Source organism: Pelophylax lessonae (assembly GCF_965119305.1).
Source record: "Pelophylax lessonae genome assembly, chromosome: 2".
NCBI lineage: Eukaryota > Metazoa > Chordata > Amphibia > Anura > Ranidae > Pelophylax > Pelophylax lessonae.
In genome coordinates this window covers 115,060,620-115,074,468 of record NC_138769.1, presented here as the reverse complement: position 1 = coordinate 115,074,468, position 13,849 = coordinate 115,060,620, and the positions used below count along the sequence as shown (strand labels likewise).

General features: G+C 40.0%; 1 protein-coding gene across 1 annotated transcript in view; it reads left to right on the top strand.

Moving 5' to 3' along the window:
* The window catches only part of LOC309547984 (transient receptor potential cation channel subfamily V member 1-like), a 278,758-nt gene that overhangs the window by 36,855 nt on the left and 228,054 nt on the right, over positions 1 to 13,849 (top strand). The gene's annotated exons all lie outside the window — the stretch shown is intronic.

Below are 13,849 nucleotides of genomic sequence, written 5' to 3'. Positions count from 1 at the left end.
GATATTGTAAAGGAGAACTACAGGCAAAACACAGAATCTGACAAGCTGTATAAGCACATTCTTAAGCTTAGCCGCATTTTGGTTTTGGCTGTACCATTGGCACAAAAGCTTAATCTCCATATCATATTTTAGACTGTTAAAACACCAAAGGGTTGATTTGAGATTCTTTAAGTGTTATTTAAAGTGGTTGTAAACCCTTACATTTACCCAGTAAAGTGACGGGCCTCAGGTGATACACAGAGATAAAACAAATCCTCCTACGTAAGTTGCACCTGTTTTTTTGCAGTTCTCTCTTCTCTATATCTGCTTAAATTACGGAATTTATAAAGCTTGTCTGAGCTTATACTCTGCAGAGCGAGCTCAGTGAGGAGAGCTGATTGGAGGGAGGGAACACACCCCCTTTACGCAGCACACATGAAACGTGCTCAGGCTGTTCAATCCCAGTGTGTGCGCTCCCTCCCCTGTCACCTTTTTTTTTCTCTCGTGACAAGAAAACTTGTCGGAAGTGACTCATGTAGATAGCAGAGGAATGAGGCTGCAGACAGAAATGACACTTAGTGCTCTGGATTGAGACTAGTACACACTATAGAAGCACATGCTTTGTCCATATTTTTATGTATGAGATTTACAACCACTTTTAATGGTTCTGATAATGGTAGTCATTGCAAGATGTGTTAACTGAACCAAAAGTCACCCCATTCAGTAATGTTTCTGGTTTCCATTGTTGCTGGAAATTGGAGTTCTAAACAACCTCTCCGGAAACCTCTCATTTTAAAATTGGGGAACGTCAAAAGGACAAAAAAGTAATATGTAAGTTTTTATTGGTATTTTTTTACTTTGCTGTAGTTCTTCTTTAATTGATCGGTCCAGTAAAATTTCATATTTCATATTTCAGTATTTGGTAGATGCTGGAAAGCCAAGTCACCAACAGGTATCTTAGTCTTTTGGGGCAGTTTCCCAACTCCAGTCCTCAAGTACCGCCAACAGGTCATGTTATCAGGATTTCCCACAGATGAAACAGCTGTAGTAATTACTAAGCAGTGAAACTGATCAAATCACCTGTGTAAAATAAAGGAAAGCCTGAAAACGTGACCTGTTGGGGGTTCTTGAGGACTGGAGTTGAAAAACATTGTTTTGGGGGACTGCATTGTTGAGATTTCTAAAGCTGAACTCTTTGGAGGAGAAGAAATCAGTCACTTATATGCTTCAGGGAATAGTGACCTGATCTTTCAATGATAGTCTTTTGATAGTAGAAGCCCCTCAGCCCTTTAGTGATGATCTGTGGAAACAGTTGATCCAGCAGCCTGGAAAACCTGTCCTGATCACGAATTCTCCTCTATAGGATTAGCAGTGCCTTCAGTGTCTGCTGGTGTCCTTTAGCTCCTTCCCTATCCCGGCGGCTGCTTTGGCTTATCAGCATCTACTAAAAAATAGGTCTCAGGTTAACTGGTTCAATTGGTAATTAAATTAGATCAGACATAGAACAGCCTTTGTTTTTTTTTATATTTTCTCCTAATATCCCTTCCCTATTAGTACATTTTTAGGTTCAGTAAACACAAGCAGATTCCTACCCTGCCATCATTTTGGCAGTCATCTGTTTGTAGCCTAAATTAGCTGGGGACAGTAGAGCACCTGCATCTCCGCATCAAGGCCAGTGATCTTCTCCCCATCAAGGCCAGTGATCTTCTCCCCATCAAGGCCAGTGATCTATGAACTTGCATCATTATTTCCGCTTGACATCAGCTCCTAGTTTTCTTGAGAAAATGTCAAAGGGAAATCCATCTTTATGCGTAGATTGTAGTTTTTATCAATTGATGACCAAACCATTATTGTAATGTAATAATAGACCACTAGATGTAAACTCTGGTTGGGTCACTTGTGGTAGAGCCGGTAAGAGTTTGCTAATGCTGCCTCCGCTGTAAGCATGTTACATTTGAAGGCACATTGCCCTATGGACCAGTCATTTTAGAAATCTGGAGAGTGATATGTTGAGACTTCTGTGTAAGCAGAGGACTACATTCATTCTGCAAAATTGTGACCACTAACAATAGAAGGGACTTTAATATATGTATATACCAAAGATCTAGTAACACTTTTTTTTTTTAAAGAAATTACATGAGGTACTAATATTAAAAATATGCAACTAGAAACAAAAATACTTGCATAGAGATAGGGGTTGACTTTTACTTATGCATGACAGGTTTCCTTTCTTTAGGTTCCCACAATGGTCACTAATAGTTTAACTGTAATAAAGGGAATAGCTGCAAGATGCCTTACCATGGACTTGGTACACTTGTAGGGGTCTTGGTTTGGAGTACAGACAGCCATGTGATCACAGATCTGCTAACCTGTGACCAGACGTAACTTTTAGGGGTTTTGTTCTGGAAGGCAGAAGATCATGTGACCAGATATAACCTTTAGGGATTTTGGTCTGGAAGGAAGAAGGCTATAGGACCAGACGTAACCGTTTAAGAGGAATTGTACTAGAACACTCATGCAAACCGATTCCGGCACAGACAAAAAAGGGGTCCTGCACAAGTGTGGTCCAAATGCGATGCAAATTCAGCCATATAGTTTGTGCAGCTGAATTCGCATCGCACAATCATCGCATGTGATCTGCACAGCAAAGCGGTGTGAATCACATACGATGTCTGGCATCGCACTAGTGTGAACCAGCCCTTAGGGGTTTTGGTCTGGAGGGCAGAAGGCCATGTGACCATGGAGCTGAAATCCTTTTAGGGGTCTTGGTCTGGAGGGTAGACTGTCATGGTACCAGGAGTTATCTAGTTGGTTAGGTGTATTTGCTAATATGCCTCTAAGTCAGTCTCCTTGTGTTTTTTCATGGTTGTCCACTTTCCAATGTAGGCAGAGCTCTCTTAGTGGTGGTACTGGTTGCCTTGTTACCTCATCTGTGTCAACATGACATAATATTTTTTTTTAAATTAAAAATCTCAAATTGTATCTTTTGCAAGTTACCAGATGCCTTTTAAACAATGGATTTATTACAGGTGGATGCCTTTTGTAAAAAAAGAAAAACAAAGTGCCTTCTAGAATCTTTTTGCTGAAGGAGGGTTATAAGAAAGTATCTTGGTCAGTGTTGGGGTAGTTACTCAAAAAATGTAACTAGTTACTTCTGTAAATTGTAATGAGATTACTTTACTAGTTACTGCATTTGAAAAGTAACTTCACTACTTATTACTTTACTTTCCTCTTTCTTAATTGACCGTGTAGAAGAAGATACATGACACTCTTTCTGCATAGAGTTTATTGTATAAACACAGGCTTTGGGAAACATGAGAACAAAACCTGAAAAAAACAGAATAAAACATAAAGTGCAACAAAAAGTCATAAACTTCATCCCTCTCTATTCTTCGAAATAGCGATTGTATCGCACGGCTTGGGTAACGCAGGAAAGCGCGTTCCTATAGCCTAGTAAAGTAGTGTAGTTACCAATATTAGTATTGTAACTAGTTACTTTACTTAGTTACCAAAAAAAGTAATGTAGTTACTGTAATCAGTTACTTTGTAACTAGTTACCCCCAACACTGATCTTGGTGTATGGCATTTTTAGGTTTAAATGGACCAAACAGTACTAATTTCATATGAAAATATCTTCAGAAGCGGTTTTTATTTTAATATCTGTACAGATTTGGCTATAGGAAATATGGTAATCTATGGTAACCTGTGGTACATCTGGTTAGCCTTATTTCTGTAGGAACTGTTTATTCACTGCAAACCCATGAGTAGGCAGCTTCTGAACGGTCTGGATGTATACATCAAAACTGTAGTAGATAATTTTCCTAATGGATATGATGAGATAAACATTTCCATCCCTCAGAGGCTGGGTTAATGCTATCTTCTAGTTGTTACTTTTGTGAGGATTCTTATTCACGCACTGTACATGTCCAAGTATATAGCTTTCTGGTCTCAGGTATTCAGAATGTTCAATCATTAATGTAAGATGAGCACAATAAAAGAACTAAGTCTTCATTTTAGCCATGATTGTTTTCTATGAATATCCAAAGAGCTGTAAAGCCTGGTACACATGGGCCAAATATCAGCTGGTTCAACGGGCATGCCAGAAAAACATCTGCCACTCGGCAACTAATTAGTGCTGACAGGTGTGTTCTGGGGTGGGTCAGTTACCCTGTCAGAACTTAATTGCTCAGAGTGGTGACTGCTGTACTAACATTGCAGAGTACAGTGAGCTTCTCCTACAGCAAGTATTTTTTTTTTTTTTGTTTAGCCCTTGGGGGTTGAATGAGATAAAAAAAAAAAAAAAAACCTAAAGTTTGTACAAGCCTTAGTATACCAAATGTAAACATACTAAAATTCCATTGGTTATTAAGCTGTAAGAGCTAGGACTTTGTGTGAATGGGCATTGTAGTTTTACATTTGCTAAGGTGCATTCTTTTCATTGACGTAAAAAAAAAAAAAACCTTCTTGGTGCAGCTTCCCCCAGCCCCCCTTACTGAGCCCCATCTCAATCCACTGATGTTCATGAGAGCAGCAGCTCTCCAAAGTCTCTCTCTCCTTATTGGCTCGCACAGCAGCAGGAGCTGCTGTCAGTTACAGCCAATGAGGAGAGAGCAGGGGTGGGGCTGAGCCATGCTCTGTGTGTGAATGAACAATGTCCATTTACAGAAGCACAGCTCAGGAGTGCCCCCAATAGCAAAAGGCTTGCTATTGGGGGCACTCGGCAGGGGGAGGAGCCAGGACTGCCAGTGAGGAACCCAAAAAGAAGAGGATCGGGGCTGCTGTGTGCAAAACCGTTGCACAGAGCATGTACTGTAAGTATAGCAGGTTTCACTTTTTTTTTTAAACTTCAAACCCTAAGAATTAAAAAAAAAAAAAAAAAAAAAAAAACTGGAAGTTGATTGGCTTCTTTGCAGAGCTGCACCAGATTTTGCACTCTCCAGTTCTAGTAGTTTTATTTTAACCCCAATGTGATTTTCATCATCATGCTATTCTGTGCAACTCAAGTTGCATCTGAAATTGCACCAATGTGGAGCCTTCATGTATTAAAATTGTTACCTTTTCTCCTTTTCTAAAAACGAAGATGAACAGAAGGTTTACTAAAAAAAATAAATAAATAAAAAAAAAAAAAATTCCGTGCAGATACATGGGTGGGGTAGGGGTGTTTTTATAAAGCAGTAAATCTGACATTCATCAAACATTTACTACAAATGAATCTTCTGGTGCATGTCTTTTATAAATGACAGTGGCTAGTTCACTACCAGCGACTGTTTCATCGGTTCCATTCACTGCTTTTATAAATATGCCACTTGGCTTTTAGTGCAAGAAAATAGACAAGAATGCTTGGGCCATTGGATCAACAGATGTTATGCTTTGGGTCATAGCAGTCTTCCAGCATACTCGTAGTGAACAATTTTAGAACTGACAATATTTCGCAAAAGTACTAAATCTTGGATTGTAAAATCTTAAGGCAATTTTATGGTAGTAGCTAAGTGACCTATAATCTAGATATACTTGGGATAATTATGCTGGACGCACATTTCAATTTTCTGGCAATTGTACCAAATTTCAATCACACGAGCCAACAAATCAAGGCATACTGTTGGTGACTGCATTTTGGTTGTTGTGGGATTGGTTGGGATGACTTTTACTGTATGAATGATCAGCATGGGAGGTCCTGGCTGAGTTCCTTTTTGAATCCTCATAAATTGTGCCTGCCTTGATATTTTCATTTTTTATCTGACACATCTTCATTCTGCAACTTCTTCTATTTTCCTAGCGAGTGCTGTAAAGCTGACCATATACAACCGACTGAATATGCTCCTGCAGATTTACAAACCATTATGTAGTGTGAGGACCTACCTGACCGGTTTTAAAGGGAAACTTCACCCAAAAGGGGGAAGTTCCGCTATTCCCCCCCCCCCTTTTTTTTTGGTCGACATTGGCATATTTTTGTGGGGTGGAGTGGGTACCTGGTTTTGACAGGTATCCGCTCCCACTTCTGCCCTGACCACCTAGGTAGGCGATCGGAGCATATTTTCGCATCCCTGCAGCTTCTTGGGACATGTTACAGGTCCCAAGAGACTGCAGGACCAATAACCATGCACAGAGCATCTTATGCATGTGCTGTGGGTAGCCAGCTGTGCTGTGGGTGCCAAGGACCAAAAAGCAGTGAAGAAACCGGGTAGGGTGAGCATGGCACTGGATCTTTGGACAGGTGAGTGGTTGCTTTTCTTTAAAAGTCAGCAGCTACAATTTTTGTAGCTGCTGACTTTTAATGTTCACACGGGAGTGAAGAACTGCTTTAATTGAATGTTGTTAAAGTGGCCTCATAACACATACTGTTGGTAAATCTGATGAAGATTGAACTATCAACTTGCATGGTTTTAGAACAAAAGTTAACTACTGGAGGCATCTTACTGTTTTTCATTTTATTTCTTCTTTATTATACTCATAGCTCACTAGATTTGAGTAGAACTTTTTTTTTTTTTTTTCTTTTTTAATTTTACATTTTGGTTTACCCCTGGTTTGTGTATCACTACATTTGGAGGCCACTAGTAATGGAATTATGTATGAACACAGACCTTTTACAATACTAATATTGCACTGTTCATTAGCTGATTAATCTGTGCCAAAATGACAATTTATGATGGCATTTATTGAGATTTTTATATTGTTTGTACACTAAAATTAAAATGAACTGGATTTTACAAGCTGACGTTCTTGGTCCTTTTTTTTCTTTTTTTTTCCAACACACCTTGTTATAATATTTAAGCCACCCTCACACTTCTTCAGTCCCCTAATTTGTTTTAATGCTCAAGTCACATGTGTATGTTTGCTTTCAGTTAAAGTTGAATCATAAAAAGGAATGGTTTATGGAGAATAACCAGTCTTAAGCCTCGTACACACACACAGATTGTTGGCCGACCGATCGGCCGTCTTTTGCCCAGTGTTGTTTGTTGGTTGAAATGTGCTCTAGACTTGCACTTGACTTTTGTTGGCCAACAAAAAACAACTTCAGAAGTGATGTCATGTGATGGTTTACTTTCCGTGTGTTTTTTCTTCTCTGAGCATGCCCAGTCTTGCTCATCTGATTTTTGTCTGCCGAAATCTGTACTGAGTGAAGAACAATCGGCCGTTCTGTTGTTGGCCAACAAAAATTTTATAGCCTGCACACCAGATTTTTTTCGGCCGAAAAGTCGCAGTTGGTTGTCGGAAGCATCATACTAACAAGCCTACAATCGGCCGATCGGACGTTGGCCGACAATTTACGGCCAACAATCTGTGCGTGTGTACGGGGGTTAAGTGAGATTGTTTAAAGCAGGGGTCTCCAAACTTTCTAAACAAAGTGCTAGTTTACTGTTCTTTAGACTTTGGGGGGGGGGGCTGGAGATAAAATGTCCTGGCCTCAGTGGAGGTAAACAATGCACTGTCTTTAGGGGGAGGAATAGTGCTCCATTATTGGTATCCATGTGAAAAATAGTGCCCCGTCAGTGGGAGGAATAGTGCCCCATTGTTGTTTTTTTAACTGGATGGACTTGTCTGTTTTTCAACCAGATTACCTATGTAACTATGTCATTGAGTGCAACAGTGCCCAAGGGACCGCATAAAGGCAAGCGAAGGGCTGCAATTTGGAGACCTCTGGTTTAAAGCACGCAAGAAAAATCTATATGATCAGAAGATTAGAGGAGTATCAGCCTAATCAGAAAAAATGCCAGACTGTAGATTTTGTGTTTTTAAACCATTGGATAATGGTTTTTATGTATGTTTCAGACACTATGGGGTTGATTTACTTAAACTGGAGAGAGCAAGATCTAGTGCAGCTCCTGTATAGAAACCAATCAGCTTCCAGTGTGTGTGTGTTTTTTTTTTTTTTTTTTTGTCAAAGCTTAATTGAACAAGCTGAAAGTAGAAGCTGATTGGCTACCATGCACAGCTGCACCAGATTTTGCACTCTCCAGTTTTAGTAAAAGCCACCCCATTGTGTGTTTGAAAAGTGAAAAGACCCATAAAGGGGAATATGGAACTTTTGTGATACCTTAATCATGGAAAAACATATTTGGCTAAGAGTTCAACAACATTTTGAGACATTAAAAATGATCCCTTGAAATCAAGGCAAACAGTATACTAAATAACAATAATCTAGACTTTAAAGAAAAGGTTTAAACACAGTATAGTGCCAGTGAGGTTACACAGCACAACTGAGGATGGTGATTCCAGATGCATGAAAGTCCAGACCCCTGATGCATTTCAACCAGGTCTTCCTCTTGGAGATAGCTACCGGTAATATACTCAAAATCTTTAGAATACATACATATGTTAATACATAATAAAGTAACCGAGTGCAAAGATTATCATAGCATAATTTAGTGTAACACACTTGCATATTAAAAGATAATAGAAATGCGACCAAAAATTCAATATATGCTGGATGTCACCAAGAGAAGGGGGGCGACCATACCAAGTGGGCAGCCAGTTGTGAAGCCGAAAGGCACCTGTCCAAATAGAAAGCACAGGAGATACCTCTGCATAGAGGATCATCAAAGGTGTGAGCACTCCTAGGGAAAAGGTTATAAAAACTCTACAGCAGGGGGGTCTCAGGTGTATCAGAAAATAAATCTACAGAGCTGTAAATATTGAAAAATTATATAAAAGGTTTCATAATACAATAGCAGAGATTCACTAGTTTTTCTTTCAGACCATAAGGTCTGGTAGGGAACCAAGATGGCAGACCCTCTCCCTTGTATTAGGTAAGACTGAAATGATCCAAAAATTGTAAAAAGTAAGCATAACTATATCAGTATATGTAGACTAAGTAAAATACAAGAAATGGACAAAACGCAATCCAAATGAGTGTGACCTTTCCAAAGAAAGGAAGAGAGAAAGGTATCCTGTGTACAGATGGAAACAGCACAGACCTATTTTTTTAACCAGCATAAAAATCCCTGACTTTGCCACCCAGGGAGAGAAGAGGAATATCTGGGGTAGGAGCAGTTTTAAGTAGGAAGGTGGGCTCATCACGTGTGTAAAAGCAGCCAGTGGAAAAAGTTACTAATGGCACCAAACTTAGGCATAAAATAAGCCCTGGAGTGATCGCTGGAGGATGAACGTCTCCTGTATGCCCCGCCGATAGTAGACCCTATCTAGAGGGATCTTCTACAGGGCGATCTGAACACCATATGCGAACAATCAGGTCACTAAACAAACCATGAGGCACTGTATCTCGTGTGTGTCTGTGTGTGTTTTTTTTTTTCCCCCCATATTTTATTAATTTTTGATGAATCGTTGCCCAACAAGAAAAAGGGTCTGCCATCTTGGTTCCCTACCAGACCTTATGGTATGAAAGAAAAAGCAGTGAATCTCAGATACTGTATTTGAATACCTTTTTTTTGTATAATTTTTAATATTTACATCCCTAGATTTTGTTGTTTTGTGTATTTCTTTTCTGATGCACCTGAGACCCCTGTTCCAAAGTTTTTGGTAAACTATATACCCTTGTCACTGTCACTAGGAGTCCACACCCCTTTGGTGAACGGGAAGGGAACTTTCATGCATCCGGAATCACCATCCTCAGTTGTGCTGTAACCTCACTGGCACTATACTATGTTTAAGTGCCATTTCACATATTTGCGATGTGGGAAACCTGTAAATCCACTGCGGGATTCAAATTTCAGGCAGTTCACACTGCCATATGCAAATCGCTGGGGGTGTCAATACAAAGTTAACGACACCCCAGATCAGTTTACATATCGCAGTGCGAAATGTCAGTTCGGACATGAATCAGATCACATAGGGGTGAACCACCATGCGATCCGATTCTGTTGCGGACCTAAAAAGGGTCCTGTGGGTGTTGTGTCCGAATCCGATGGAAATTCAGCCATACAATCTGTATGGCTGAATTTGCATCGCACAGACTTAGCATGTGATTCTCCGAATCACATGCGATGTCTGTCATCGCACTGATGTGACCTGGAACTAAACCTTTTTTCTAAAGTCTATACTATTGTTACTCAATATACCGTACGCCTTGGTTTCAAGAATTGATTTTAATGTTTTCCCAATAAAATGTTAAATTTTAGCCAAAATATCATAGGTTTTTCCATGATAAAGGTATCACAAAGGTCTCATCTCTCCCCTCTCAACCCCCCCCCGTGGGTTTTTTTTTTTTCCACATATAATACAGGACCGATACCGAGGTATAGAGGTCTATAGAAACTCCGTATTGCATAAAGGGCTCTTTCACACGGGCGATCCGATCAGATCCGCCTGTCAGTTTTTTAGGCGGATCTGATCAGATCCTCCATGCAGCTCTATGGGGCAGCGGAGACACCTCCACTGACACCCGCTGCCATCTGTATCCGATCCTGTCCGTGAAATCCGGACGGATGGAAACCCTATTTTTCCATCCGTTCAGGGATCGGATTGGATGAGAGCGGACAGGCGGTCCGCTCTCATCCGATCCCCCATAGAGAGCAGCGGGAGCTGTGACACCTCCCTCTCTGCACTGCAAGCGGAGACGGAGCTGTCATCCGCCGGCTCAGCAGGGATCGGCGGATGGATCCCCGCTGAGCAGCACGGATCCGCCTACGGGGGCGGACCGTGTAGAAGAGCCCAAAGTGTGTTTGAAAAGCTACCGAGCAAAGCTGTCTTAGTATATTCAAACCAAAGATATATATATTTAGTATTTGGTCTTCACCTCTGTGACATGGACACTGGTGTTGATTTACTAAAGGCTAATAGACTGTGCACTTTGCAAGATAATTTTCCCCAAAGCTTAGCATTCAATCATGTACAAGCAAAATAGGTTTTGTTTTTCTTGTATGTGAGTGGTATTCTTTGCAAAGTGATATCTCATCACATTCACTACACTCTGGGGAAAATTCGTAACCTATTAATGTTACAGTATATCTTAATTTTATTACAGCATTTATATATTTAGAATACTTGCTTACTTTTGGAATGAGTAAGTTAAGAAATTCATGAGACCTCCATAATACTACTGATGCATCAGTTAATAAATTTAGTGATGTGTAAGGAGACTGGATTAGTAGGGGGTAGAACGATAGACCTGGGTGCCATCAATAGTAAATCAACCTCACGGTTTGTGTATTTGCATGAACAAATCAAGTGTAAACAAATTATACAATCTTTATTTTAGCAGACATCAATTTATTCATATTTCATTATTGTCATAATTTATTCACCAAGAACTGCAGACTATTCTAAGTAATCTTCAATGATTTTGAAGCACAAGCATATACTTTGGTACTGCTAAAGCATTTGTCAAGTCTTAGAGCAGTCCTCCAACCAAAACTGCTGATCTAATGGGTGTAGAAAAAAGTGAGTGACAGCCTATGTGTACAATTATTTTGCCTTGGTTGTCATACTGTGTAGATTCAGCAGTAGAAACTCATTTTTCCTTTATACCCCTGTGTCTCTATGACTGATGTCAGAGTTTGAAATTGGTTCCACTGATTTCAATGTTCCAATGATGGCACTATGACACTTAGGGGCAAGCTCAGTGCCAGAAATATACAGCCTTAGATCTCAGAAGCAATCTTACAAAGGTGAATATTTTACACATAGACTATCCTCTCCACCCAGAACAAAATAGGAATATTTGGCAGTTCAATAAATGTGTGCATGTAGACTGGGTTCATGCTTATGTGAATTGGATGTGGACTTCCCTGCATGACAGGAGAGTGTGAATGGCTCTCAATGGAGCCAGTTCACACATCTCCAGGGCAGCCGCCATCCGCACTGGAAAAGGGTCCTGTGTGCGTCTTTGGCTTGGCTTCAGGTGCTAATTCAGGCAAAAATTCAGACCCGATTGACATCTGAAACGGAGAACAGGGATGCACCAGACCCCCTGCTGCGAGCCACTGCCATAGCTAGTGTGAACCCGGCCTTACAGAGGTATTTGTTTTAAAATAACAGTTAAAAAAAGTGCTTTGAAGCCTCCTTCCTGTAACATACAAAATCATCCTTTCACTACAACTCTAACCAGAAGTGTGAAGTCAAAAATATACTCCACCTTGGCCTTATATAGTGGGGAAAATAATTATTTGATCCCCTGCAGATTTGAACGGTCTAATTTTTATCATAGGTGTATTTTAAATGATAGAGACAGTAGATCAACCAAAAATCCAAATGTTATAAATTAAGTTGCAGTTCAGTGAGTATGATAAGTATTTGATCCCCAAGCAAAACAGGACTTACTACTTGGTGGAGAAATTCTTGTTGGCAAGGATTTTGGTCCACTCTTCTTTACAGCTCTTCTCTAAATCCTTAAGGTCTCTTGGCAACTCAAAAAGTTTCTACTCCCTCCATAAATTTTCTATAGGATTCAGGTCTGGAAACTGACTAGGCCACTCCATGACCTTAATGTGCTTCTTTTTGAGACACTCATTTGTTTCCTTGGCATGTTTTGGCTCAATGTTATGCTGGAAGACCCATCATCAGTTTTCTGGCTTAGGGAAGAAGGTTTTCATCCAAAATGTTACAATACATGGCACTTCAATGTGGCAAAGTCAGCCTGCACTTTTAGCAGAGAAACTGCCCCAATGCATCATGTTTCCACCTCTGTCCTTGACTGCAGGGATGGGTTATAGTCAGCATTTTTCTTCCTCCAAACATGATGAGTCGAGTTGATGCCAACGACTACATCTGACTACGACACTTTCTCACAATACTTCTGCATTATGGGGCCATGTATCATAATCTTGGATGAGAACCTTCTTCCCTCAGCCAGAACACTGAAGATGGCTTGTGGATGGATCTTCCAGCATGACAATGATCCAAAACATGCCCCCAAGGCAACAAAGGAGTGGCTCAAGAATAAGCACATTTAGATCATGGAATGGCCAAGCCAGTCTCCAGACCTTACTCTTATAGAAAATTTATGGAGAGAGCTGGAACTTCAAGTTGCCAAGTGACAGTCAAGGAACCTTAAGGATTTAAATAAGATGTAAAAAAAAAAAAAGAAGGACCAAAATCCCTCTTTGTGCAAACCTGGTCACTAACTACAAGAAACGTCTTACCTCTGTGCTTGCCAACAAGGGTTTCGTCACAACGTAATAAGTAATGTTTTGCTTGGGGATCAAATACTTATTTTACTTACTGAACTGCAACTCAATTTATAACATTTGTATCATGTTTTTCTGGATTTTTGGTTGATATTCTGTCTCTCCTTGTTTAAAATACACCTATGATAGACATTCGTTTCTTTGTAAGTGGGCAAAATCTGCAGTTTAAATATTTTCCCCACTGTAATTCATTATGTTGACTGATTCACATACCCTATATTTTATATCTGGAAATCCTAATGGAAAGACATCTCAGATCCTTCCTATGAGACCACATTTAAAGCCCACTTGAACTTCCAAACAAAAGTAAATAAATAAATTGAGGGTTCAGAAAGACTTTTTAAACATCTTGCTTTTGATTTTCTTTAAATTGCATCCTGGTGCTAGTGCCACAGTCTATGCTCAGGCAGTGGTTCTAGAGAAGAACCACTGCTGTGTGGAACCATTGGTCCAGTGCCTACACACTGACTCAGACTTGTCAAGCGGTGCTGGAAACATTTGCCTTTTTCTACACCCTCAATTTATTTAATCAAAATTTTAATAAAAGTTTAATTGGTCTGCTATTACACGTTTTGCACCAGAATGCCTGAGTTATCCATTTTACATTGTGATGAATCCAGCCTTTACAATAGCCATGGTAACTCATTACAGATGGGATAAATGGAGTGGGAGCCTCACTACTGGAGCCCACAGAAGATAATTAGGGATTCACACTGTTTGAATACGCTCGCATGGTAACATACACACAACTCTGAATGGGTCCATTTTGCTTTTACACTAAACTGCAG